The 25950-nt window shown below is 42.3% G+C and overlaps 1 long non-coding RNA gene across 2 annotated transcripts in view; it reads left to right on the top strand.

Annotated features, from left to right (window-relative positions):
* The window catches only part of LOC147014029 (uncharacterized), a 101394-nt gene that overhangs the window by 64269 nt on the left and 11175 nt on the right, over positions 1–25950 (top strand). For both annotated transcript variants that reach the window (XR_015050618.1, XR_015050619.1), the window contains exon 2: positions 23610–23802. This is a non-coding gene — a long non-coding RNA (uncharacterized LOC147014029). The remainder of the gene's footprint in view (positions 1–23609; positions 23803–25950) is intronic.

The following is a 25950-nucleotide window of genomic DNA, read 5'->3' as shown; positions in this document are numbered from 1 at the left end:
TAGCCCCAAGGCTTGGGGAACATGTGGCTGAAGTTTCCCATCGATCTGTCAAGCCGTTCTGGAAAGGAAGATTTGTAAAGGTTTATTCTTAAAAAAACTCCTCGCTGCCAAACCATGTGACCTATGATGTTATAGGTGGAGAACTTTTTGTTCCTCATGGAAAGGCGATCATACCTGTAAAGTTTCACCTCGATTTGTTCAGCCATTTCGGAGAAGCAGATTTTGGAAGGCTTTTATGTTGAAAAAAAATATGGCTGCCGAATCACCTAACTGATGATGCCATCAATTTTTTCCTCCACATATACAATTTTGCCTGAGATGACCCTAAAAAATTTTCATATTGGATTGGATAAAGCATTCGACGTATGCAATTATGACGTAATAATGAAGCCACCGATGACATCATCAAAAAAATCACTTGTTTCCCATGGTGAGTACTTCACATGTGCCAAGTTTCAATTTTTTCATGGTGCGGTTTCGGAGATACATAGGTCCAAAGGTTTTCCTGTTTTTTTTCAACATGGCTGCCACATCACGTGACCTGCGACATAATTATCATTAAAACATTCTACTTCGTGTCAATCGGATAAGCGGTTGCAGAACAAACAGAGAAAGTTGGCATGGACATACGTTAGTACGTACGGACAGACAACCCGAAAAGATCATGCTTCTGGTGACTTCGTAAGCGGAGGCATGATAAATGGAAGCTTTATATATCAGAAGATTAGCTGGATTGTGAAATATCTTTCCATATTTCATTAAGTGGATTGTGGTTGCATTCTACAAGCAGCTAAATAAATGAAGTGAATTAAAATGAGTGATCATCTAAAGTGTCGAAAAGGCCAAAAAGGGTCTAAAGGCTCAAGTGGTCTAAGCAGTCTAATGGGGGTCTAAAGAGTCTTATAAGGTCCAAAGGGTCTAAACTAGTCCAAATGGTCTGGAAGTCTAAATAGTATATTCCAACACGAGTTACAAGTTTAAAGTGACAAAGAGATCTATCGGGTTTAAAGAGTAAAGTGTCGAAAGAGGGTCTAATGGGACTAAAAGGTTGAAGGATCAAGGGGTTTAAGTGGTCTAATGTATGTAGAGGTCTTTAGGAGTGTGAAGCCTGGTGTTGGCTTGATGGTTAAGGTGGCTGGTTTAAGATCTTAGGGTCTTGAATTCAAGCCCCTGTCGGTCATTGAATTAACACCAGATGGGGATGAGTCAGCCTGCCATTCTTCCTAAGTCGTTGAAATGAGTACCAGTGTACTGGTAATAGCAGGCACTGCATAAATGGCACAGCCGTGTCCCCAGAAAAGTGATGCAACCAGCAGCCACAGGCTGCACACGATAGCTAGCTTCAGGAGTCTGAGGTCTGAAGGGTCTTAAAAGGTCAAAATATATTTCACAGGTCAAGGGGTCAAAGCGGTCTAAAGGGTATATAGGGTGAAAGGGTGTAAAAGTCTCAAGGGTATAATGGGGGAAAAGGGTCGTTAAAGGTCCATAGGGTCTAAAATGGTCTGAAAGGTCTGAGTGTTAAGGTCTGAATGTCTAAAATGTACGTGCATCATCTTTGTGGAGACGCTGGATATCCGAATGTGGACCCTTGAGGCACTGAATGAGGAGTTGGAGCTGCTGAGATTACAGGTTTCCTGGGTCAAAACTAAGATCCAGGCTTTCCATGACATCTTGGATGCTGCTATCTTGTCTTTTACTGTTTGTGGTGAGGATGTTGAGGTCATGGAGAGATTCACTTACCTTGGCAGTAATATTCATGTCTCCACATGTTGTGAGCCAGAGGTCGATAGACGTCTTGGTCAGACCTGGTGGATCATGGATTCACTGGATCATGGGGCTGTCGGTACCTATGCAGGAGGACAAAAGTCAGAGTCTTTAAGTCCTTGGTCCTTCCAGTCTTGCTCCATGGATGTGGGACTTGGAATCTAACCAAGGACCGGAGATGGAGAATTAATTCCTTTGGGACCAGGTCTCTTGGACAACCCTTGGCTATTGCTGGTCAGACTTTTTGTCCAACGAGCGGTTGCTGAGAGAGACTCAGATTAGACTTGTTTCCTGTATAGTCTGTCGGCACCAGCTGCAGCTGTATGGACATGTGGCTCGTTTTCCTGACGCTGATCCTGCTTACCAGATTCTCCCCGTGAGGGAACCTCGTGAGTGGAGGAGGCCAATAGGCCAACCAAATGCCTTGTGGTTGCAGAAGGTTGATCGGCATCTCAAAAAGATGGAGATGGGCCAGGTATTTGCCTAGGGGGTGGCCAAACGGAGGCCCCTGGCATAGCAGCAGAAAGTGGATGCAGCAACGCGCTGCTCCAGTGCATACTCCCACAGCAGACTTGACCTGACCTCCAAATGGTGAAGAATCACTTTAACAAGCTCAAATGAGCTTAGATCCTCGTCCTCTTAATGATGACGTCATAAAAACGAATATGACGTCATTGTGATGTATCAGATTTGCGATAAATTATCTGTGCTACTGCCCGGCTTGATTCCCGCAAACAAAATTCAAAAAGCTTGCCTAGATTCGGAGATAATTTTTTCGGCGATTTCCATTAGTGGAGATATTTTGACGTCATAACTTTTTTTTCTCGGAGGAATTTTCAAAATCGGAGATGGTTACTCTCTGCGCGGGGTATTTTTACATATATATATATATATATATATATATATATATATATATATATATATATATATATATATATATATATATATATATATATATATACCAAGTTTCAGGAAGTTTCGATGAAAACTGTAGGCTGTGAAACAAAAAAGTTCACAAGAAGAAGATGAAGAACAACAACGTGAGTAGGACTTGGAGATCCTCCATGACGATCTAAAAATTCTTGTATCTGGATCCAGTTCTTCACCAAAATAGAATCAAGTCGTCCTTGTCACACACCCAACTCGTGGAGGTCCCTACCACAGGATGTGTGACCAGTATTCTGGGATCATGGTTTGAAGGTTGATTTTCGATGAATTGAGGATGCTGAACAAAATAAGCTGAGGAACACCTTTCGAAAATGTGTTGATTTCCCATGACGTACTAATGTCCTTGTATCCTATATAATTATATCTCCCAATGCTCGTAGTACTTATCTGCAGGCTCTTGCCTGAACCTTACGAGACGCAGTAGAAGGATAAGTCAAATATATTCACCTCTAGATTCCTCAGAACAATTTCCATTGCGAAACACGCCCCCCCCCACTGCTTATTAATGCAAGTATTGTGAACTATTTGTGTTAATTGAAGCTACACGAGCTACACGGGCCAGTAGAGCAGCATCTCGCACGGGTAGGTGTCCCACCAGGTCCGACGGAGCTCCGCGCACGCTGTTCTCATTACCCCGGCGTGGGGACGCAGCGCGCATGGTAAAGGGATGAGATCCAAACCTTGAAAGCTTCTATTTTAGTCACGATGTTGTTCTCCAAAAAATGTCCGAGGAAACAACAAGGTGCATTGGAATGTTGAATGTGGTAACGAGTCGGAGGTGACGCTCAAAGGGCGGCGCTTTATTGGAGCGATCGCTTTGTTTAGTTTCGCCGGCGTGGGACTGGTATCCAATCTCAAAGCAATTTTCAAGCAATCTGAAAGAAATCTCAAACGCGCGCCAGACATCTTGCACGTGAAAGGAACTCCAGCACGCATTCATCAGCCATACATCATCCGTGCACAGAGCGACGTGCCTGGCATTGCCGGAATGTTGTCCAACATATCGGACCGATAACGATGCACGGAGGAAATAAGACGAAGGCACGCTGGAGAAATCTGCTCCCAGTTTGAGCCAAATTCGAGCTGTCTATATCTCCTCCAACCGTGCGAGCCGAGGAATGCCGGTGAAAGACGCGTTGAGCCAACGGCGGCTCCTCAATCGAAGGTCGTGGACATTGCCCTGACGAGGGCAGGACGAGTTTACTGCCTCTATACCATGAGAGAAAAAACGCTATGTGACTCGCTGGACGTTGCGAAACATGAACAAAAGTTCTAACACGCAGAGTGAGTGACTGTAATAAGGAAGCTGCTCTATCATCATTGTATCAGGAAAACTGTCCTCAAGGTTGTACTTTTGATTCCTGATTCACAATGGCAACCGGGAGTGACCGCACTGGAAGGGTGCCCGCTGAGGTTGAGTCGTAACAAACAAACGAAAACAACTTCCAAAGGAAATTCAGGTCGGCATTTTGAGTATGCCATATTTCTGAACTTGACATCATCACCTGTGTAGGGTTGAAGTAAGCAACAAGAAGCAGGATGACTCATTAACGTTGCCCAACAGGTCACTGGTGATGCCATCATTTACATCAACTGACCAATGACAACAACCCAAAGAATGACTTCCAACAGAATCACAAGATGCCATTCCATTTTGGAAAATTATCTGTTCATGTATGCTCTGCACAGAGTATGGTCCCAATGGACGGATGGATGGTGATGGAGAAACAACCAGACACAAGTAAACAGGTGTATAAATGAGAAAGAGACCTGCGGTAAGAAGGTGATGATGGATGGAGTGGGAGTTAACGGGATGAAAAAAAATCATGGATGGGGGTGGGAGGGAATAACGTTGTGTGGCAATGTAATGTTGGTTTGAAACCCTCGAGGGAAAAGTGGAACTGTGCTGACTTAGGTAAGCAATTCCAGAGACAGGAAAAAAGAGGAACAAAGAAGTAGGGGTGAGCATGAAAACCATTTTTGTTTGAAGGTTCACAAGTGGAGGGTTATTGGAGAACACATGCATCCCAAAGGGGCGAGGAAGGGGTGGAAGGCTAAAAATTCAGGCAGAGAAAGACCAGAAGAGAGGTAGTAGAAAGCAGAGAGATCACCAACCTGTCTTCAATGAGAATAACAAGCCACTTCTAAATCTTTATGAGAAAATGGCAATAGTGTATATAGCTTTGGATTCCACATAATCCAGAAGTGAGACGTCTGAAGCAGGACGCCAGCACATTGGGGAGAATAGTACTTAAGCGAGCTGCAGACAGAGGCTTCGTGGGCCGTGAGAATTTCTGATTTATTGATGAAGGTCTTGGCATGATGAAAGATGTCGGTGAGGTCCATAAATTTGATGGAGTGAACTTCTTCCAGTGGCTGATCATGGAAGTAGGCAAGAACTTTCGTTGTAGATGATATTTGCAGAGAAGAAAGGTGAGGATGTCAGACGAAGAGCTGAGGATGTGAAGCTTGTCATTGACTGATCGACTAACGTCATTGACATTGACCGACATGTTTGTACTGCAGGTATGAGTCGGACCAACATCTGTTTCTTTCCAGATGTACTGAGACGGATGAACGCAGCTCCTGCCGTTCTGCTGGCCATTGGGGAAGTTACTGTACTGCATAATGTCGAATTATCTGTGAAGTGAAAAGGAGGGTTTGAAATGAAAGGGCATCAAAGATGTCACTGACATGTATGAGGAACAAAACTAAGAAGAAAGTTCTCCCTTGGAGCACTCCAGTCTCTACTGGCCAAAAGGAGATGAAAAAGTAATTTTGAGACCACCATACTAATTTTGTCAGTGAGCAAGTCAGTGAGTTTGGAATGAAGGTGGCCTTGGCAGGCCATAAACAGAATGCTTGGTGAACAGACGGTCTTGAAGGTCTATAATATGGACAGAGACTGCTCCCACATCTTGTTTCGGGCTCAGGGTTTCCATCCATTGTTGAAAGAGAAGCAACAGCTTATACAAGGTTGAGTGACTGAGATGGAATCCAAACTGATGCAGAGATAAGGTTATTTGAGAAGAGTAAAGACTCGGCTGTGATGATGAATTCCAGGACTTTGCTTACAAATGGAACTCAGCTTATTGGTCTGCAGTTGAGCTTATCTGTCTTTGCACCCTTCTTGTGTGTGCGAGTGATGTTAGGTTCGGTTAGGTATATGGGAGCATGCACCGGAGCAGCGCGTCACTGCGTATGTTGACTGTCAGGTTCGCTTTCCCTGTTGAGAAAGCAATCTTCATGATAGCAATTGCCATGCCGCAAGTTAGAGAATGGATACAAGGTACGATAGCTGCAAATGAGATGCGATAATCCTGAGTATGATAGAGAGTAGACATTTGTGAAGAAAACTAACAGGCAAGGTTTACATTGGATACAGAGATTGAAAAACTGTTTTTGAGAGAAGGCACATTGCAGTTCCTTCCAGTTAGCCGAAGCAAACTGCCAGATTCCACCACACTGAGAGCTTTCTAACTACAGCAAGACGAGTTTGAACTTTCACAAGAAAATGGTCAGAGGGGCCACAAGTGGGGCAGAGGAGTGACAGGAGAGGTTGAAGGTAAAGTTTAGTCAAGACCAGGAGGGAGAATCCTTTGCAGAGATCTGGGTTGGGAATTTGGTCAGTCCCAGATATTCAAAGAAGGCCTTTGGAACAATACCATCTCTGGTTGATGTAGAGCTAACTCCTTGCCAACATGGTAAAGAGGCAGCTGAAATCACCACATATGAAGAAGAGAGAGAGTGAGAATGGATGGTTTGTCGCCGTTATATGTGACTACAAAGACAGGTGTATTTGCAGTGATCATCTCCAGGTGAATGACCAGATTCGGCGGTGTAATGCTTTGAGTGTCCTCCCTGATACTGGGAGGTCGGTGGTTTGAACCCCGGCTGGGTCATACCAAGGACTTCAAAAGTGGCATGTGCTGCTTCCTTGCTTGATGCTCAGAATTTAAAAGGGATAGAGCACGGATAAACGACCGTAGGTTGGTAATAATAACGCAGACTTTGATGGGCCGAATGGCCTCCTCCTGTGTTGAAGTCCCTTGTAAGGAAGCTCATATTTATTCATTTATTTATTTATTTATTTCGTGAGGTTGTTGAAGAGAGGAATGTGAAGCCAGTGGGGTGTTCCAAGAGGGTTAGGAGGAGTTATTGCAGAGTAATTGTTGTGGGTGCGATGGGTGGGGGGGTTGAGTTTGTGAAATAAACAGCAATGCCACTGAGGGCACATGGGTCAGGCCTGTTAAAACAGAAGAGGGTATGACTAAGGAAAGAGACAGAAGATTCAGGGGACATGCTGCGAAAGTACTATTTGTGTTAATTGCACAATGTCAGAATAGCAGCAGCAACTCCTTGAAAGAGATCTATGATGTTTAAATGGAGCTCTCCAATGTTGAATGTTCACAATATTTTGAAGGGAGCGGAGGAGGTGGGAAGCATGGACGGAGAGTGTGTAACCCGAACAAGGGGCTAGGGAACATGGGGCGAGGAGGGGTTAACAGCTGTGAGCTTGCATTCATGGCAAACAGCCAAAACCCTTCTTCCTGCTTTGTTTATACCCACATGTAGTCTGGCCAGCCCACATTATACTATATATATATATATATATATATATATATATATATATATATATATATATATATATATATATATATATATATATATATATATATATATTCTGCGTTATACTAACCCTAACCCAAATGCTAACCCTCATCTGGATTGTGAAGATTTAGTATTGGCTAAGGCAGCCCATACACTAGTCAGGGAAGCCTTTTTTGGTTGCTACACTGGGTTCAGTTTCCGAATCCTGACTTTGAAGACATGACCATTTACATCACAGCCACAGTGAAGTGAATGGTTGTTTGAAAGCCTGGAGAAAAACAGAACTGACTCAATGGGATGAGACATGAGTTATGAGTTTGGAACCTTCCAGCGAAGATAGAGGGGAAGACGCAAAAGGGCAGAGAACTTACAGAAGAGGTGGCGTCGAAGGGTATGCCTTATTCGTGAAGGTATAGTTCGTTCATGCGTGCGAGGTCATAAGAAGAGTACAGTCATTGTTCACAAGTAGAATGAAAGGAAATAAGGAATAGGGACAGAGTGAGAAGGGAAAATTTTATTTTGATCTTGTTAATAATGGTGGGGGACAAGTATTGGAGAGAAGGAAAGGGAGGGGAAAGGGTGGTGATGAGTTAGGATTGAGGTGATTGGTGGCAAATTCGGAAATTAGGAGAAAATTAGAAAAAAAATTTTTAGAAGAAATTAGGAGGGGTAGGAGATGATTATCACCTTCACCACCGAAGGTGAAGGAGGTGATGTTTTCACCCCTTTCTGTTTGTCTGTCTGTTTGTCTGTGTACAGGATATCTCAAAAAGTTGTGGACGGATTCGGATGAAACTTTGTGGACGGACAGGTTGGGTGTGCGACAAGGAAGAAATGATTCAATTTTTTTGGTGAAAATCCGAATCCGGATCTGGATAGGATAATTATTTAATTTTTAAAGTGATTCTTCCCAATTGAGAGATAGGGCAAAAAACGATACAGTTATGTTTAGCACGATATCTCAAAAATATATTGGACCCGATATGTTCTCACCGATCAGGCATTACGTGGCGGAGGTATGCGCTCTACCGAGTGCCCTTCGAGTTATTATATGGTGGAGCTGGGTAGGTAAGAGAAGCATTGAGGGAATGAAAAGCATACAAGAAGGACGACAGAGAGAAAGAGAAATAAGAACCAAGAACAACATGCATGCTTGGCCTGGACAAACACGCACGCGCGCACACACACACACACACACACACACACACACACACACACACACACACACACACACACACACACACACACACACACACACACACACACACACACACACACACACACACTCCACGACCCATGCACAAGGAGATACGAGAATGCACACACTAATCCTTGACCATTGCAGGGTACAGTAGGTCCTTGCTTAACGTTGTCATTACTTTCTTGAAAAGTGTGACTTTAACTGAAACGGCTTTAAGTGAGTATGTTCTCCAATAGATCAGCGATTTTATAAGGAAACGATGTTAACCGAGACGAAGCCAAGCGAGGACTTACTGTACTCGACAATTAAATGAATTCATCAACAACAGTATCCTTATAGCCTTATAATTAAAAGTAATCAAGTCTTTTGAAGCAGAGCCGACACGTTCACACGTGAAGAATACCAAAGCTGGTGGGGGGGGGGGGGGAGGGAACTTCCTGGCTCCAAGATTTATCTCGATCCTTAAAAGTTTGTCAGACAAATGTCCATCATACTTGCCAGGTCTGGCCCTTGTGGCCATTGAGGGCTTGAGGCTGAACTACTACGAAGGAGAGAAAACCCATCCGCTTGCCCGAAATGCTCCCCTTAAAACTCGCTTTGCATTTAATGTTTCCGAAGTTAAAGTGGTGCTTTGGCTTTTAGCTAATTAAATGTACCCCCAAAAGCCCATGCGTTCCCGTTATAGTCAACGTGTGTAACTTCATCTTTATGATTTAATTCTCTAATGGCAGAGCAGCCTGAAAAAGGTGCTTGTCAATCTTGAACCATCTCTGAACCACAACTCGGGGGGGGGGGGGGGGTGGTTCTGTGATAAGCTCTCCATTTGGAAAACATTAGAGAAACACGATCCCATAAGCTTATTGTAAGATTATATAAGGCCTTGACCAAAGCTTTGACCCGTGTGCTCGCTGCAGATAATGCAATGCGCGCTTCTCATATATACCTTGCTTTTGCAAAGCTCGTCCCTTCCAGTCCGCTGTTGGAGAACACGTGTTGGAACTCTTTCACGTGTTAAAATTCATTCTGCAAACACGATGTTCGCGACCTTCGCGAAATGCTTGTCTGGCATAGTGAAATGAAATATTCATGAGGATTTTGGAACTAACTTTTGAAAAAGCGCTTTTTCAATAAAAGAACCCGCGTGTTCGAAAAGAATCACGAAGGTGAATACGAGGATTTGTTTCGTCGGAGAACATGAAGGGAAAAAATTACACCTTTGAATACTGCACGACATGCAAATTGTTATAGCGATATACAGGTAAATATAAATATATACATAGACTAGCGGGGTATGCTCACACGTTGTAAGTCAACAATGAACCGTGTTTCTCCATTGTCTCGGGTTGCCCGCCTGCATTTGATTTATAATTTATTTATTTTCATTATTTTTTTTCATTTATTTATATTTTCATTTACGGATGCTTTACTTTCTGATGGGTCAGTGATTTTTTTCCTGGTGCATCGGCTTCGATGTTCGTCGGCACACAAAATTACCATACTTCCCCAATGACTCGGGTCGCTCACATGCATTTGTTTTTTTCATATATTTATTCTCATTTATTTATATTTTCATTTCTGGATGCCTTTCCTCTGGTTCTGTGATTTTTCCCGGTGTATCGGCTTTGATGTCTGTCAGCATGAAAAATCACTGTGCTTCCCCATTGTCTCGGGTCGCTCCCCTGCATTGTTTTCATTTTTTTTTCATTACCTTCGCCACCGAAGGTGAAGGAGGTAATGTTTTCACCCCTTTTTGTCTGTTTGTCTATTTGTGTACAGGATATCTCAAAATGTTTTCGACGGATCTGGATGAAACTTTGTGGACAGGTTGGGTGTGTGACAAGGACAAATTTTTATGAGATTTTGGTGAAGATCCGGATCTGGATTCGACTGCTAGAAATTTTAAGTGATTCTTCACCATTGAGAGATAGGGCCAAAAAGGATGTTTTGCACGATATCTCAAAAATGTATTGGGCCAGAATATGTTCTCATGGATCACACGTTACAGGGTGGAGGTATGCACCCTACCGAGTGCCCTTCTAGTTCATTTATATTTTCATTTATGGATGTTGTCCAACGATTCGGTGATTTTTTTTTCAGGTGTACTGGCTTCAATGTCCATTGGCGCACAAAATTTCAGCTTTCTATGTCACCTGGAAGGTCCTGATCTTTAATATCAGTCAGTGAGTCAGTGGTTAGAAAGAGCTTTATATCTTAGAAAACATGTATATATAGGGTGTCCCAAAAAAATATACAACTTTTAAAATGCTTCGTTTGATCCTAAAAAAGCAGTAATTTTGTCACTATTGCTTCATTTCTTGTTGCAGAGACCCTGCAGTTTATTTTGATACCAAGCAAGCACCAGAAAAATGCCAAGACTGATTGTACAACAACGGACGAAAATTGTTGAACTTTGGCACCAGACAAAAAGTGTCATACAGGTGCAATGTCTTTACTCGAGACATTTTGGTATCCACTTGCACCATGCACCAAACTTTCGGACAATAAAGTGCACCATCGCAAAGTTTACCAATGTGGAAACCATCTGTGACCTTCACAAGGGTCACAGTGGTCGGAAGAAGATTGTGGTCGGAAGTGGTCGGAAGTCGTAGTGAAGAAAATGTGGAAATTGTGAGACAGGCGGTTGTTCAGAGTCCAAAAAACTCGATTCGACGACTTTCTGCCGAGACAAACATTCATAAGAGCACCGTTCAGAGGATCCTTCGCCAAGACATTCATGCCTTTCCATACAGAATTCAAATGGAAACTGTGCTTACTGATCAATAGAAACACAAATGACGAGACTTTGCAAATTGTTTCTCAGGAAAGTTGGAGTGAGATGCAGACTTCCTCAAAAAACTTCACATGACGGACAAATGCAATGCTCACTTGTCTAGGGAGGTAAACAAGCAAAACTTTCGGTACTGGGGAACTGAAAATCCTGGGAATGCATCAGCTGAACTGGTGCCTCGATCTGTTCTCAAAGTCACCATGTGGGTGGCGGTTGGTTGGTATGGGATAATTGGTCCATACTTCTTTGAAGATGACCAGGGACGCACTTGCACGGTAAACCAGAGGAACTATCACCAAATGATTCGGGAATTCTATCTGCCTGAGTTACGTACTCAGGCCCGTAGGAGAAACAACCTGATTTAGACGAGAACCCAGTGGTTCCAGCAGGATGTGGCACCGCCCCATACAGCCAGGGAAACAGGCGTTTTCTCAACCAACATTTTGAGGGCCGCTTTATCTCCCTCGACGAAGACGTTGAGTGGCCACCGTATTCCCCTGACCTTACTCCTCCAGACTTCTTCTTGTGGGGGTATCTCAAGGACAGGATGTATAGAAACCCTAGGCCTCAGACTCTTGATCAGCTGAAGGATTACATCCACCGAGAAATCCAGAACATTCCTCAGGAAACGTTTCCCAAAGTGATGGAGAACATGACAACGCGTTTGCAGGCAGTGATCGGACAACGTGGAGCCAACGTCGAACATGTGGTCTAAAAGAAAACGACGATTTTATCCCAAAAAAAAACAACATATATATATATATATATATATATATATATATATATATATATATATATATATATATATATATATATATATATATATATATATATATAAACTGGATTCTTTCACCTTTCAGCTTTCTATCCAGCCATATATCTTTAAAAAAAAAAAAAAAAAAAAAATATATATATATATATATATATGTAAATATACATTTGGAGTATGTTGCATCTTATATTCAGACATAGTAAATATAAGCTTTATATACAGTGTTTGATGGTGTGGATTGTGGGACATTTATATTACTGTTGGGTCTGTTGGTCCGTTGAACCAAATTTTCATTGATTTTCATGGCCTTGTAGCAGAGTGCCTGCTGGACTGCTTGAGCATTCGCTTACCTTTCACCAAACGCAGATGTGCTTGGGCTCGGCGGGGGATTATACATTCGTTATTATTTTTGCCAATTAATGAAATTATACTCCTGTTGTTATTGTTGTTAATATTATTAATATTAATTTATAAATTATTTGATGCAATGTTATTATTAACCTCCGCCATCGAAGATGGACGGAGGTTACTGTTTCCACCACTGTCTGTTTGTTACTTACGAAATCTAAAGATTTCGTAAGTATATTGATGACTTCCGTTTGTTTGTTTGTAGGCACGATAACTCGAGAACGGAAGAAGCTACCAATGTCAAATTACACCACGTGATTCAGGAGGGTGATGGCTAGTGCTGATTAGATTTTGGTCAAAATCGGTCAAAGGTCAAGGTCACAGTGAGGTCAAACATAATTCCGTAAATTCATGTGGAGAAATGGAGTATTTTTGCTTCGGTCGACGTTACGAGTTCATTTTAACTTCGATTTTAATTTTGTCTTCGGTTTTTGCGATCGCTTAGGACGCTTAAAACTCGGTTGTCGAAATTCTGCTAAAAATCGGATGTTTTGGAGACGTTTTAAGATTGTATAAAAATATTTCACTTGATGCGTCACGGGTCGTCCCATGATGCAGTGCGCTCGAGCAGACGCGTCGTTGAGTTACGTTAAGGTATAATATAATTGCGTGGAGAAATGGAGATTTTTGCTTCGGTCAACGTTACGATTTTTGATGGTTTGATACAGAATCATCGTAGAAACTTCTGGTTTGCATCGCTACCTTCTTGAGAGACAGCTTTGATTAAACAAGGTCAGAGGTTAAGTTGACGATTTCGTAAGTACCAGTCTTTGACTGTTTGTTTGTTACTTACGAAATCTAAAGATTTCGTAAGTATATTGATGACTTCCGTTACTGTTTGTTTGTTTGTTTGTTTGTAGGCACGATAACTCGAGAACGGAAGAAGCTACCAATGTCAAATTACACCACGTGATTCAGGAGGGTGATGGCTAGTGCTGATTAGATTTTGGTCAAAATCGGTCAAAGGTCAAGGTCACAGTGAGGTCAAACATCCAAAACATTCGATTTTTAATGGTTTGGTACAGAATCATCATATAAACTTTTGGTTTGCGTCGCTACCTTCTCTCGAGACAGCTTTTATTAGACAAGGTCAGAGGTCAAGTTGACTATTTCGTAAGTACCAGTCTATGACTGCTTGTTTGTTACTTACGAAATCTAAAGATTTCGTAAGTATATTGATGCCTTCCGTTTCTGTTTGTTTGTTTGCTTGTTATCTTGCCAAAACGAAGTTTTTGCAAGATATGTTCGTCAGCTTGTATGTTTTTTTTTTGTTTTGTTTGTCTGTAATCACGTATAAAAAATTCTGCAGAGCACAGTTATCATCGGAAATTTTTGTAACTTCGCATATCAGAGGCCTATAGAGGTCCCTTTCAGTGCACAAAATTTTGAAGGTCAAGGTCAAAGGTCAAGGTCACTTTGGCGCAAATCAGGGGAGTTGACGAAACCCTTATTTTTTCAGTAATTTTGATCGGATCGTCTTCAAACTTCATGGGAATATAGTTCATGGTCTGGCGCTCAGCTGATTAATTTTTGGTGGTGATTGGCCTTAACCTTCATGGTTAGCTCCTCAGGTCAAACATATTTGACCCCAAGGTCAAATTTTCAAGTTTTAGGAACCATATCGTGTAGTACCTCAAATTGAACATCTCGATGAGTGCTTTCTCGATATGTCAATCTTGAGACATTATGACGTCATTTGGTGACATTATGAGGCAAAGCATATTTATCATGGTTACTCTGTAGAACGATTCTCATCGGAATCTCTCATAGGCAGATATTCCTCAAGGAGTCGCTCCTGGTGGATAGCAGCTCTGTTCACCTCAGTGTGACCTTAAAGAAGTCACACGTGGTCACCTTTTGGCAAGATATGGGTCACCCTGCGGGTGACATTGGTTTATTTGTTTGTTTGTTTGTTTGTTTGTAGGCACGATAACTCGAGAACGGAAGAAGCTACCAATGTCAAATTACACCACGTGATTCAGGAGGCTGATGGCTAGCGCTGATTAGACTTTGGTCAAAATCGGTCAACGGTCAAGGTCACAGTGAGGTCAAACATTCGATTTTTGATGACTTCCGTTTGTTTGTTTGTTTGTTTGTTTGTTTGTAGGCACGATAACTCGAGAACGGAAGAAGCTACCAATGTCAAATTACACCACGTGATTCAGGAGGGTGATGGCTAGTGCTGATTAGATTTTGGTCAAAATCGGTCAAAGGTCAAGGTCACAGTGAGGTCAAATATTCGATTTTTGATGGTTTGCTACAGATAACTCGAACGGAAGAAGCTACAAATGTCAAATTACACCACGTGATTCAGGAGGCTGATGGCTAGTGCTGATTAGATTTTGGTCAAAGGTCAAGGTCACAGTGAGGTCAAACATCCAAAAAATGATAACTCGAGAACGGAAGAAGCTTCCAATGTCAAATTACACCACGTGATTCAGGAGGGTGGTGGCTAGCGCTGATTAGACTTTGGTCAAAATCGGTCAAAGGTCAAGGTCACAGTGAGGTCAAATATTCAATTTTTGATGGTTTGGGACAGATAACTCGAGAACGGAAGAAGCTACTAATGTCAAATTACACCACATGATTCAGGAGGGTGATGGCTAGTGCTGATTAGATTTTGGTCAAAATCGGTCAACGGTCAAGGTCACAGTGAGGTCAAACATTCGATTTTTGATGGTTTGGAACAGAATCATCATAGAAACTTCTGGTTTGTGTCGCTACCTTCTCAAGAGACAGCTTTTATTAGACAAGGTCAGAGGTCAAGTTGATGATTTCATAAGTACCAGTCTATGACTGCTTGTTTGTTAGTTTGTTTGTTAGTTTGTTTGTTTGTTTATAGGCACGATAACTCGAGAACGGAAGAAGCTACCAATGTCAAATTACACCACATGATTCAGGAGGGTGATGGCTAGTGCTGATTAGATTTTGGTCAAAATCGGGCAACGGTCAAGGTCACAGTGAGGTCAAACATTCGATTTTTGATGGTTTGGAACAGAATCATCATAGAAACTTCTGGTTTGTGTCGCTACCTTCTCTAGAGACAGCTTTTATTAGACAAGGTCAGAGGTCAAGTTGATGATTTCGTAAGTACCAGTCTATGACTGCTTGTTTGTTTGTTTGTTTGTGAACAGTATTACGGAAAACTCCTGGACGGATTTCGACGAAACTTGGTGGGGGGATTATGTGTGGTCCAAGGATCATGCCATTAGATTTTGGACTTGGTCCAAAGTCCAATATGGCCGCTATGGCGGCCATTTTGAAAAAATATTTGAATTTTTGTTTTTGCATTTCTACATGTTTTAAGTGATTTCCAACCAAAAAAAATAAAAAAATTGTTAGAGAAAAAAAAGGAAAAAAAAAACAGAAAATTTTGCAACTTTTCTTTCAGCAAAATTTCGATTATTTTTTTTTTTTTGCATTTCTACATGTTATAAGTGATTTCCAACAAAAAACATGCCAAAATTATCATTGCGGCTGATTTTGGAACTTCAGGTGGATATACCCACGTAAAATCAATTTCTGTCTCAAGGAATCTAGTTATGACGAATGAATTGAGTATTTAAAAGTTAAAAGTAAAAGGGAAAGTTGCAAACTATATCTCTGAGCACTGTTGACGTCAAATTGAATGAATAGGATATCAGGTTCACTTGAGTGACCTAGCAGTATTGGCGGCGGAGGTTTTGCACTCTACTGAGTGCTCCCCCTCTAGTAATTTTTGTTATTACCCTCGCCAAAGGAGATTTGCATTTGGGTCCGTTTGTTTGTTTGTTTGTCTATGCAGAACTCTTGTGTTTTTCTCCGCAACTACATGTTGGATTGAGTTGAAATTTTCACCATCGGTGCGACTACTCATGTAGAATGTCTTAATGATAAATATGATGTCAAACGGCACATGGATTGGCAGCCATATTGGAAAAAATGGAAAAAAATTTGGACCTCTGGATCTCTGACACCATACCAAGGGAAACAAAGACAAATGTGTCCAAGAGCCACGTCCTAAAGGCAATAACAACACCAACTTCCGATATTTCGTCACGTGCCTTGATGAAGTCAATAGCGAGACCCGTCATGGAGGCTCCTGTTCATGACGAGAAAATCGTGTATTTACGAAATTACAATACATTAAGTGGAATAATCTTTAAATAGTAACGTGAACTTTTCGAAACTTTAAAGCAAATGTCCGAATATATTTAAAAGTTGATGATAGACGCTCTCAAAAGGCACCCTCAATGCGAGGGTGTGTACAGGTGTTTAGTATTTAAGGAGATCCGGATCCTGTATATAAAAGAGCCGAGTCCTAAAGGTTTTGTCTTCACCAGAAGAAGAAGAAGAACAACAACAACAAGAAGAACAACGCGGAGCTCTCTTAGAGCCAGCATTCGTTACGCGAGACGCGGCTAAAAATTGAAACTTGGCACATAGCAAGTACTCCTCTTGGGGAGGAAGTGTGATTTTTTTAATGACGTCACGGTTGCCGTCATTATAACGTCATAATTGCACATGTAGAACACTAGATCCGATCAGTATGAAATTTGTTGAGGGTCATCTGGGGATAAAATGGTCCACAAAATTTTGATGACGTCATCGGTCGTTATTTGGCAGCCATATTATTTTGTTTTGTTTTAACTTTCAAAAATCTTCTCTGAAATGGCTGAACAGATCGAGGCAAAACTTTACAGATATGACCCCCGAACCATTAAGAATAAAAAGTTCACACATATGACGTCATAGGTCACATGGTTTGAGAGCCATATTGGATTTGCCCTAAAACATATAAAAATCTTCTTCCCCAGAATGGCTGGATGGATTGAGGGGAAACTTCACATAAATGTTCGCCAAGCCATGATTGCACAAGTTTGTGAAGGAATAATTGATGTCACATGGTTTGGCAGCCATATTGGATTGAAGAAAAATATTAAATAATGTTTTCTCTGGAATCACTTAATCAAAGGATGTGAAACTTCAAAATTATGATCTAGTGGTGATGGGGAATACATGTTTAAAATTTTAACTTGATCAGAAGCGTGGTCTGGGAGCCAGAATTTTTTTTTTTTGATCTGGGTTATTTTTGTTTTTTTGAGATATACATATATATATATATATATATATATATATATATATATATATATATATATATATATATATATATATATATATATATATATATATATATATATGCCTGGTGTTGGCGCAGTGGTTAGGGCAGCGGCTTGGGATCCAAAAGGTCCTGAGTTCAAGCCCCGTTCGGCCACCGAATTAATACACCAGGGGGTTGACTCAGCCTGTCATCCTTCCGAGGTCGGCGAAGTGAGTACCAGTGTATTGGGCCGGTGTATACCCCGGTTAAAATAGGTGTACCATATCCCTGTGTCGTAAGAGGCGACCAGGGTTGAGTCAGGAAGGGCATCCGGCATAAAACATGTGCCAAATCACTATGCGGATCACACTGATGATCCGCTGTGGCGACCCCTAACGGGAGCAGCCGAAGGAAGAAGAGGAGATATATATATATATATATATATATATACATATATATATATATATATATATATATATATATATATATATATATACATATATATATATATATATATATATATATACATATACATATTGTTACGGAAATGGCCCTTATGGGACTACTAAGTATAGGATGAGCTCAGATCCCGCATTAAATGCCTGTTTAGATAGGTTGTTTGGTAAAGTGTACGATAAATGTGTGTCGGGAGGTGTAAGAGACTGTTTTTATGTTCATACGGTGGTGAAACGAGAGATGATTCTTCTTCCTCTCCTGTACGAACGAGTGAGGAGTGGAGAGAGCGAGAGGTGCGGCCTGGACAGGAAGTGATGCGAGGGGGCGCAGCTTTTGTCGGCAGTCGCCGAGAGAAGAGAGAAAAGAAAAGGGAATGAAAAGAGTGCTGTGTGTGAAGAACAGCCGGGTTCTCGAGGCGTGCTCGGAGTCGCTTCGATGCGAGCAAATGAAGGAGGCACCATGTTGGATCTGCCGGGAGAGACGCTGAACCAACCTGCACGTCGGTGATTCGACTGAGAGAGAGGAACTGAGATGATGAAGCGGGAGTCGGGCTTCAAGGCGGGAAGGCCGGAGAGGAGACGCCGGACCTTCGGACGGTCCCTGCTGACATAAACAGCGCGACACGATTGTCGATCCGCCTGTGGAACTCTGACCTCGACTTGGGCCTTGTCTGGAGAACAGGCCAGGCCGGGATTTGTGTGCTGGACTCTGGAGAGAGATCGGCAGTCTTGCATCGTCGACGTTGCGCGGAGCGAGAACGTGCTGAGGAGAACATGCGCACGCGGTGCCTTGAGGCAACGGGAGTGCTTCGCCACCATTTTCTTGCCGCGCGGCACGTTCGAGCGGGAGTTCGGACACGTGGACACCACCGCTTGTTTGTTACGAGCAACATTCATGCTTTTTGGACGCTTTCCTCTCGTCCATGAGCCATCACCAAGTACTCTGTCTTGTCCTGCATGCATGCTGTTGGTCTGTTTTGTTTTCACGTGTTGTATAAGGCATATTTCGGTAGCGATCCCCTCGAAACCTTTAGACCGTGGTTCTTTAGTTAAGAACGGGTTGATTGTTAATAAAAACCATTGTGTTATTGCTTATGTTGTGATCCCTGATGTTCCCCAATAAATCTGGTTAATTCTTATGCAGTTGCCACTATGGATTAATGCGTGTCGCGTCGAGGAACGATCCGTTCGATTGGCATATCGGGCCAAAGTGGTTACAGGCTGGAAGACTACGCTCGGTCACTGACAAAGCCAGTCTGTAGCCAGGGGTTCTATCTCCCCAACTGGTAAGGTACAGGATTACGTTGGTATCGTGATTGAAGACGCGTGACCCGAGGCCTGTGCCGAGCCGGCCGGCGTTATAGACTCCCGGAGACGGTGGTGGCAAGGCTGGCACCTAGGACCGGGTCAGATACCCGCCACCCCGGATCCGCAACAATATATATATACTAGTGGCTTATGCTGTCACATTGTAAGCAATATCGAACCGTGCTTCAAATGTAGATGCAGAATAAATAGCAGCAGTTTCAGCTTCACTTCACATTAGCCCTATTGTCTCAGGTTGCTCACCTATGGTGAGCACAACTTGGCTGCACATATTTTCGGAAATTTTCATTTATGGACAGTTCTGTGATTTTTTTTTCCCCCTGATGTATCGGCTTCGATGTCGATCAGAACGCAAAATTTCAGCTTTCTACAACACTCAGAAGGTACTGAACATTAATATCAGTCAGTGAATCAGTGATTGGTGAGAATGAGCATTATGTTTCTACAATGCCTATAGAAAGTCGACACCCCCTTTCAAAATTTTCACTTTTTGTTTCTTTATCGCCTGGAGTTAAATTATATTAAATCAGACTTTTTCCACCTTTATTTACACCTCGTAACCCATAACATCCAAGTGAAAAACAAATTCTACATATTAAAAAAAATTAATAAAAAATACAAAACTAGAATATCTTGGTTGGATCAGTTTCAACGCCCCTGAGTTAGCACTTGATGGAAGCAGCTTTGACACCAATTACACCTGTCAATCTGTCGGGATTGGTCTCCACCTACTTTGCACACCTTGATTGGGCAATATTTGCCCATTATTCTGAACAAAACTGTTCAAGCTCTGTCAAGTTGCGTGGGGAGCGTTGATGGACAGCAATCTTCAAGTCATGCCACAGATTTTCAATTGGATTTAGGTCGAGGCTCCCACTTGGCCACTCAAGAACATTTATCTTTTTGTTCCTTTACTTAGCCATTCCAGTGTAGCTTTGGCTGTGTGCTTCGTGTTTTTGTCAGGTTGAAAGTTGAACTTTCGTCCCAGTTTCAGCTTTCTTGCAGAGGGCAGCGAGTTTTCCTGTGGGATTTTTCTGTATTTTGCTCTATTCATTTTCCCTTCTATCCTGACAAGTACCACAGTCCCTGCTGATGAGAAACATCCCCAAACATGATGCTGCCATCACCATGTTTCACAGTAGGGATGGTGTTCTTGGGTGATGAGCTGTGTTGGGTTTGTGCCAAATGTAACGTTTTGCATTTTGGCCAAAAAAGTACATCTTGGTTTCATCAGATCACAAAACTTTTTGCCAGGTAGCTTCAGAATCTCCGGAGTGTTTTTTTGCATACCTCAAACGGGACTCAAGGTGGCCTTTTTTGAGCAATGTCTTCCTTCTTGCCACCCTCCTGTACAGACCAGACTTGTGCAGTGCTTGGGATATTGTTGTTACATGCACACAGTGACCAGTTTTTGTCATAAAGGCATGTAGCTCTTTCAAAGTTGCTATTGGCCTCTTGGTAGCCTCTCTGATCAGTCTCCTCCTTGCTTCATCATCCAATTTGGAGGGACGGCCTGAACTTGGTGGCAGGGTCTTGGTGCACCATACGCTTTCCACTTCTTCATGATTGTCTTGACTGTGCTCCAAGGGATAGTCAAGGCCTTTGAAATATTTTATACCCATCCCCTGATGTGTGCTTTTCCACAACTTTATAACTGAGCTCTTTTGAAAGCTCCTTCAGTCTCATGGTTGAGTCTTTGCTGTGAAATGCACTACCCAGCAGAGAAAATCTACAGGAACACCTGATTTTATTCTGAAATAATCAGAATCCCAACAATTTAACACAGGTGATGCCAATTAACTTGGTGTGTGATTTCGAAGGTGATTGGTTGCACCTGAGTTAATTTACAGATGCTATTACAAGGGGGGATGGACACTTATCAAACCAAGGTATTCTGCTTTTGTATTTTTCATTACTTTTCTGAAATTTGTGGAGTTTGTTTTTCACTTGGAAGGTCTGGGTTACGATGTGTAAATAAAGGTGGGAAAAGTCTGATTTGATGCAATTTAATTCCAGTCTACGAGAAAACAAGAACTGAACATTTTAAAGGGGTGTGTAGACTTCCTCTTGGCACTGTATGTGTATACATGTACCGTATATAATGTAAATATACACAGTTACACACACACGCCAAACCTTCTACGTACCATTATACCTGGTTGTTTGTTAATTTTAAAAAAGACTTTAATTCATGCTTTAAGTAGTTGTTGTTGTTTTATTCTGCTGCACATGTCTTTACTGACGTTTTCCATGATAATATTATGTTTTGAAAAAGGAAACTTGAAAAGAAATCAAAATGATCAAGATTCCAGGTCTCTTCGTATGAAAAGTTAATACACCAACTCGATGTCTACTGCATTTCTCTGTTTGTACTTGACTTAATAATGTGTCGTGAAAAACCACAAAACTTTGCCTTTAAAACCCATGCCATCCACCCCTCCTTTTGCCATACTCTTCCCCAGAACACCCTCCCTCATACCCTTTTCCACCACTGGCCCAGGAACCTTAGGCTGACAAAGCTCCATTGAAGGCTCCTGTACTATGCGATGCCTGTGTTTTCGTGTCACCGGGGTCTGCTCCGGGTAGGGCGTGAGGCTGCGGGGACGGCCCGGGGTCCCAAGCGGCTCATTGCGCTCGTACTAGCCAAGTGCTGACAGACGTAAAGGGGCTTCGACCCCCCAGCAGCCAGAGGCACCCACCTCGACACCCGGCCCCCTCCTCTCCAAGAGCTAGCGCGTGCTACATCGACTCCTGCCGACCTCCCTACCTCTTCTCTCTTTTCTCGTCATTCGGTGTTAATTAGACAAGCAGATGCTTTACGTTTAGCTCAGCACACGTTTATCTCATGTGTGGCTGAAGCAAAATGGTTATTTTATCAATGGAAAACATGTCACGTTATTTATTTAGTTCAATCACGGGGAGTTCCGACACTGCCCCCACTCGTTAGTAAGAACGCAGCTGATTTTGGGATATACTTACACATGTTTACGAAGTGAGCACCACCTGAACCGAGCGTATAGTATCCACCCTTCCGTTGTGCCAATGTTCGTCATTGACCTCAACCAGCATGGACAGGTTACCCTGTGCCCTCCCACCTCGAGCCCCTGGTGATACGCACGTTATCATCAGCGATGATCGAGGAATCCCACGCACGTCCCCGATTGTCTAAATGACGTCACAATTGAAATTCTTAAATGTTTGTCGTTTGTTAACGTTTGCTGATTCTTTGCTTTAAAAACTTTCGTGGATTTGCTCCAGTAAAGCTTTTTCTGCAACACATGATCGTAAAATGCAGACTTTCAAAAGATTTGCTGGAGCATTTGGAGCCGTACATACTTTATTTGTATCGAGGAAAATGTCTGGTGATGATGAAATACGATCGTTGAACTGATCCATCCTGATCCATCGTCGCTCGCAAATCCGCATTTCGAGATCGTCGATAACATATTCCCATCAAGTCTAAGCTGCATTTAGTTAATTGTGCAGTGAAAAGCAACCGCACTACATTATCAGTGTTAGTCACAACAATTTGGCCTTGTAGCACGATATTTAACGATGACAATTGGCTTGTATTCGTAAAGTTTACACCCTTTATTTTATTATGATGATTTCCTTCTCTGATGCCTCCTTTAGGGAATTCTGTCTAATATTAAACATGCAGTTCCACCAAGTACCCAGGTCCACAGGCAAACAGCTTGAGGGGACAATATGGATGGAAATCGCGGGCGCGTTTTTTTGCTACTTTGGTTTATTGCTTCAACCCTGGAGCTTTGGACTTTTATGAAGTCCCGCGCGATGTGCTGCTCCTTGTTGTAATTAAAAACGCAATAAAAATATATTTATTGTTTGGATTCCCATGTGTCAAAAATATATCGGCATGTTCACAACGTAGAAATTGGATCCATACTAAACAGCCCTTAAAGGGACCACGATATATGACCCGCCGAGGGCACGCACATCATAGATAGTTCCATAAGTTTGTTCTCTCGGTTCAGGGAAATGATTGTTTTTAATTTGCCTTTTGAAAGACGTTTTAAACATTGCATGTTAACAGTTGATCTCACCTTCACTTCGTGATACCGTGAAGACCAAGGCCCTCAAAATCAACGACTATCCCTTACAATCTCCTGCAATGAAACTCGAATTGTCCACCTGTTATTCCTGAATCACAGACAGCTCGATGGTCTCTGTTTTGTATCACACATTTTTTGGTCATGCATCCTCTGCCCTTTCCGTGCCCCCCCCTCCGCCCCCAGGTTTCTCTGGAAGGTGCACACGGGATGCCAGTCTGGTGAAACTCCCAAAATCCAGACTCACGGCTTACCTGTACTCATTTATTCCTCTATTTCTCTCACCTGTGGCTGTGGGACCAACCTTCTCACTCTGTTCATTCTCAATCTTCCCTGCAAAGCTGCAACATGGATAATCAGTCCTCCTCCTCCTTCTCAGGTATTCCCCTATCTGTACTCATGATCTTTTTTTTTAATCTTCATGAATCCTTCCCAAGCCCACCCCTTCCTTTCTAGGTTATTGTGTTTTCTCCCCCTCTTCTTAACCCTGCTCTCCATTTTTATAGATCCCTGTGGACGATCTCTAAGTCTTACTCACGTTGTTGTTCTTGTGGACTTTTTGTTTCACAGCCTACAGTTTTCATCGAAACTTCCTGAAACTAGGCGTATATATGTAAAAAATACCCTGTGCAGACAGTAACCATCTCCGATTTTGAAAATTCCTCCTAGAAAAAAAGTTATGACATCAAAATATCTCCGCTAATGGAAATCGCCTAAAAAATTATCTCCGAAACTAGGCAAGGTTTTTGAATTCTGTTTGCGGGAATCGAACAGGGCATTAGCAGAGATGAATTACCGCACATATGATACATCACTATGACGTCATATCAATTTTTATGATGTCATTCCTATTTTTTGACATTTTTTGTTTCACAACCCAGAGTTTTCATCGGATCTTCGTGAAACTTGCCATGTATATGCAGAAAGCCCACGCGCAGGCAGGAACCATCTCCGATTTTGGAAATTCTTCCGAGAAAAAAAAGTTGACGTCATAATATCGCCACTAATGGAAATCGCCTATACCATGATCTCCGAAACTAGGCAAGCTGTTTGAATTTTGTTTGCGGGAATTAAGCCGGGCATTAGCACAGATAATTTATCGCAAACTTGATACATCACAATGACGTCATATTCGTTTTTATGACGTCATCATTAAGAGGATGAGGATCTGTGCTCATTTGAGCTTGTTTCCTTTATTCCATTAATTTCATCCCTCGATTTCTCTTCCTCTCATTGCTGTGTTTGAGCTTGCATCGATCCAATTGTTCATTCCATGTCTTCTACCTCCTCCATTGCTCTCGTTCTTCTTCCTGCAAGAAGCCCTCTCACCAACTGTTGGTAGCCTATGTTTCCACCCTCTCCACTGTTTTCTTTCCGTTCTGCTGTACGTTCTAATTCCACAACGAGCCTCGACCTTGTAACACAACAAAAATTTAAGTGAGCTTGTCCGTCGGTTCGTTCAATGCCAACATTTTTCATTCCCTTATATATTAAATGAAGCGTGGAAACGGCCATTAGCATAAGCTTTTTTTCGCTCTCGCAGATTCGTCGCAGGGAGCACTTGTGTCAACAGGGATCTGAGTCGATTTCACGGCCACCGAGCGTTATGCGAACGCAGCTGGTTCCACAAGATGAGAGAATTATTCCGTCCCTTGGAGGGAAAATTAAATTATTGAAACGTTTACTGTATTCGCGGTGAATATTTCCACGTGACATATCAAAGTACGCCTGGATACCGTCCGTTTCTCGAAACACGTGACTAGCTTCAGGGGCACGAGCGTTTCGCCTTTCTTTCATTGTTTGAGCAAATGTAGACGTCGTGGCAAAGAGACTCCCCCCCCCTCCCTGAGCCCCCATTCACTTGCACCATATACTGTCATCGCTTTTAGGTGCTTTGAATGAAAATCGCGAAATCAGAAATTGATTGATTGATCGATTGATTGATTATTGATTGAAAACGGAAATCCCGGTCGTTTCAAAACGGTCAGATATCGATGCACGGGTGCACAATATCTTTCCCGCCTTTTTTATTTAGGTCATCTCTGACGAGATGACCGAATAAAACCAGTCTCGATGTCTGTACGTACGTACGTACGTCCCCATTTTTTTCTTCCGATTTTCTTGATATTTGGTACGTGGGTCGATGTCGATGAGTGATGCACGACGGTATGACGTTTGACCCGATTGAAGGTCAAGGTCACTCCAAAGTTGCGAAATCGTCCATTTTCAAAATGTATCTCCTCCACCGTTTATGATCCGATGTTCGAAATTCCTTCGGATTCTGATAACATGGAACAATATCTAAATTTCGTCAGGCCGGTTTTTTGAAATTCGTCCTGGTTATCGAGTCGCGTGTCTTCAAAGTTGGAAAAATCGTCGATGCATTCTAAGCTGATCAGAGATCCACATGTACAGAGCTTCAGAGATGACCGTCACCCCCAACCGGGGGTAATTTTCTTGGTAAAAGCCCAATTTAACCGCCGTTGTTCCAATGCTCCTTATTTTTGCGTGACCATCCTCTGCTTTT

Source organism: Eptatretus burgeri, chromosome 13 (assembly GCF_056783735.1).
Source record: "Eptatretus burgeri isolate ZD-2024b chromosome 13, Ebu_testis_v1, whole genome shotgun sequence".
NCBI lineage: Eukaryota > Metazoa > Chordata > Myxini > Myxiniformes > Myxinidae > Eptatretus > Eptatretus burgeri.
This window is presented reverse-complemented; position numbering and strand designations above follow the sequence as displayed.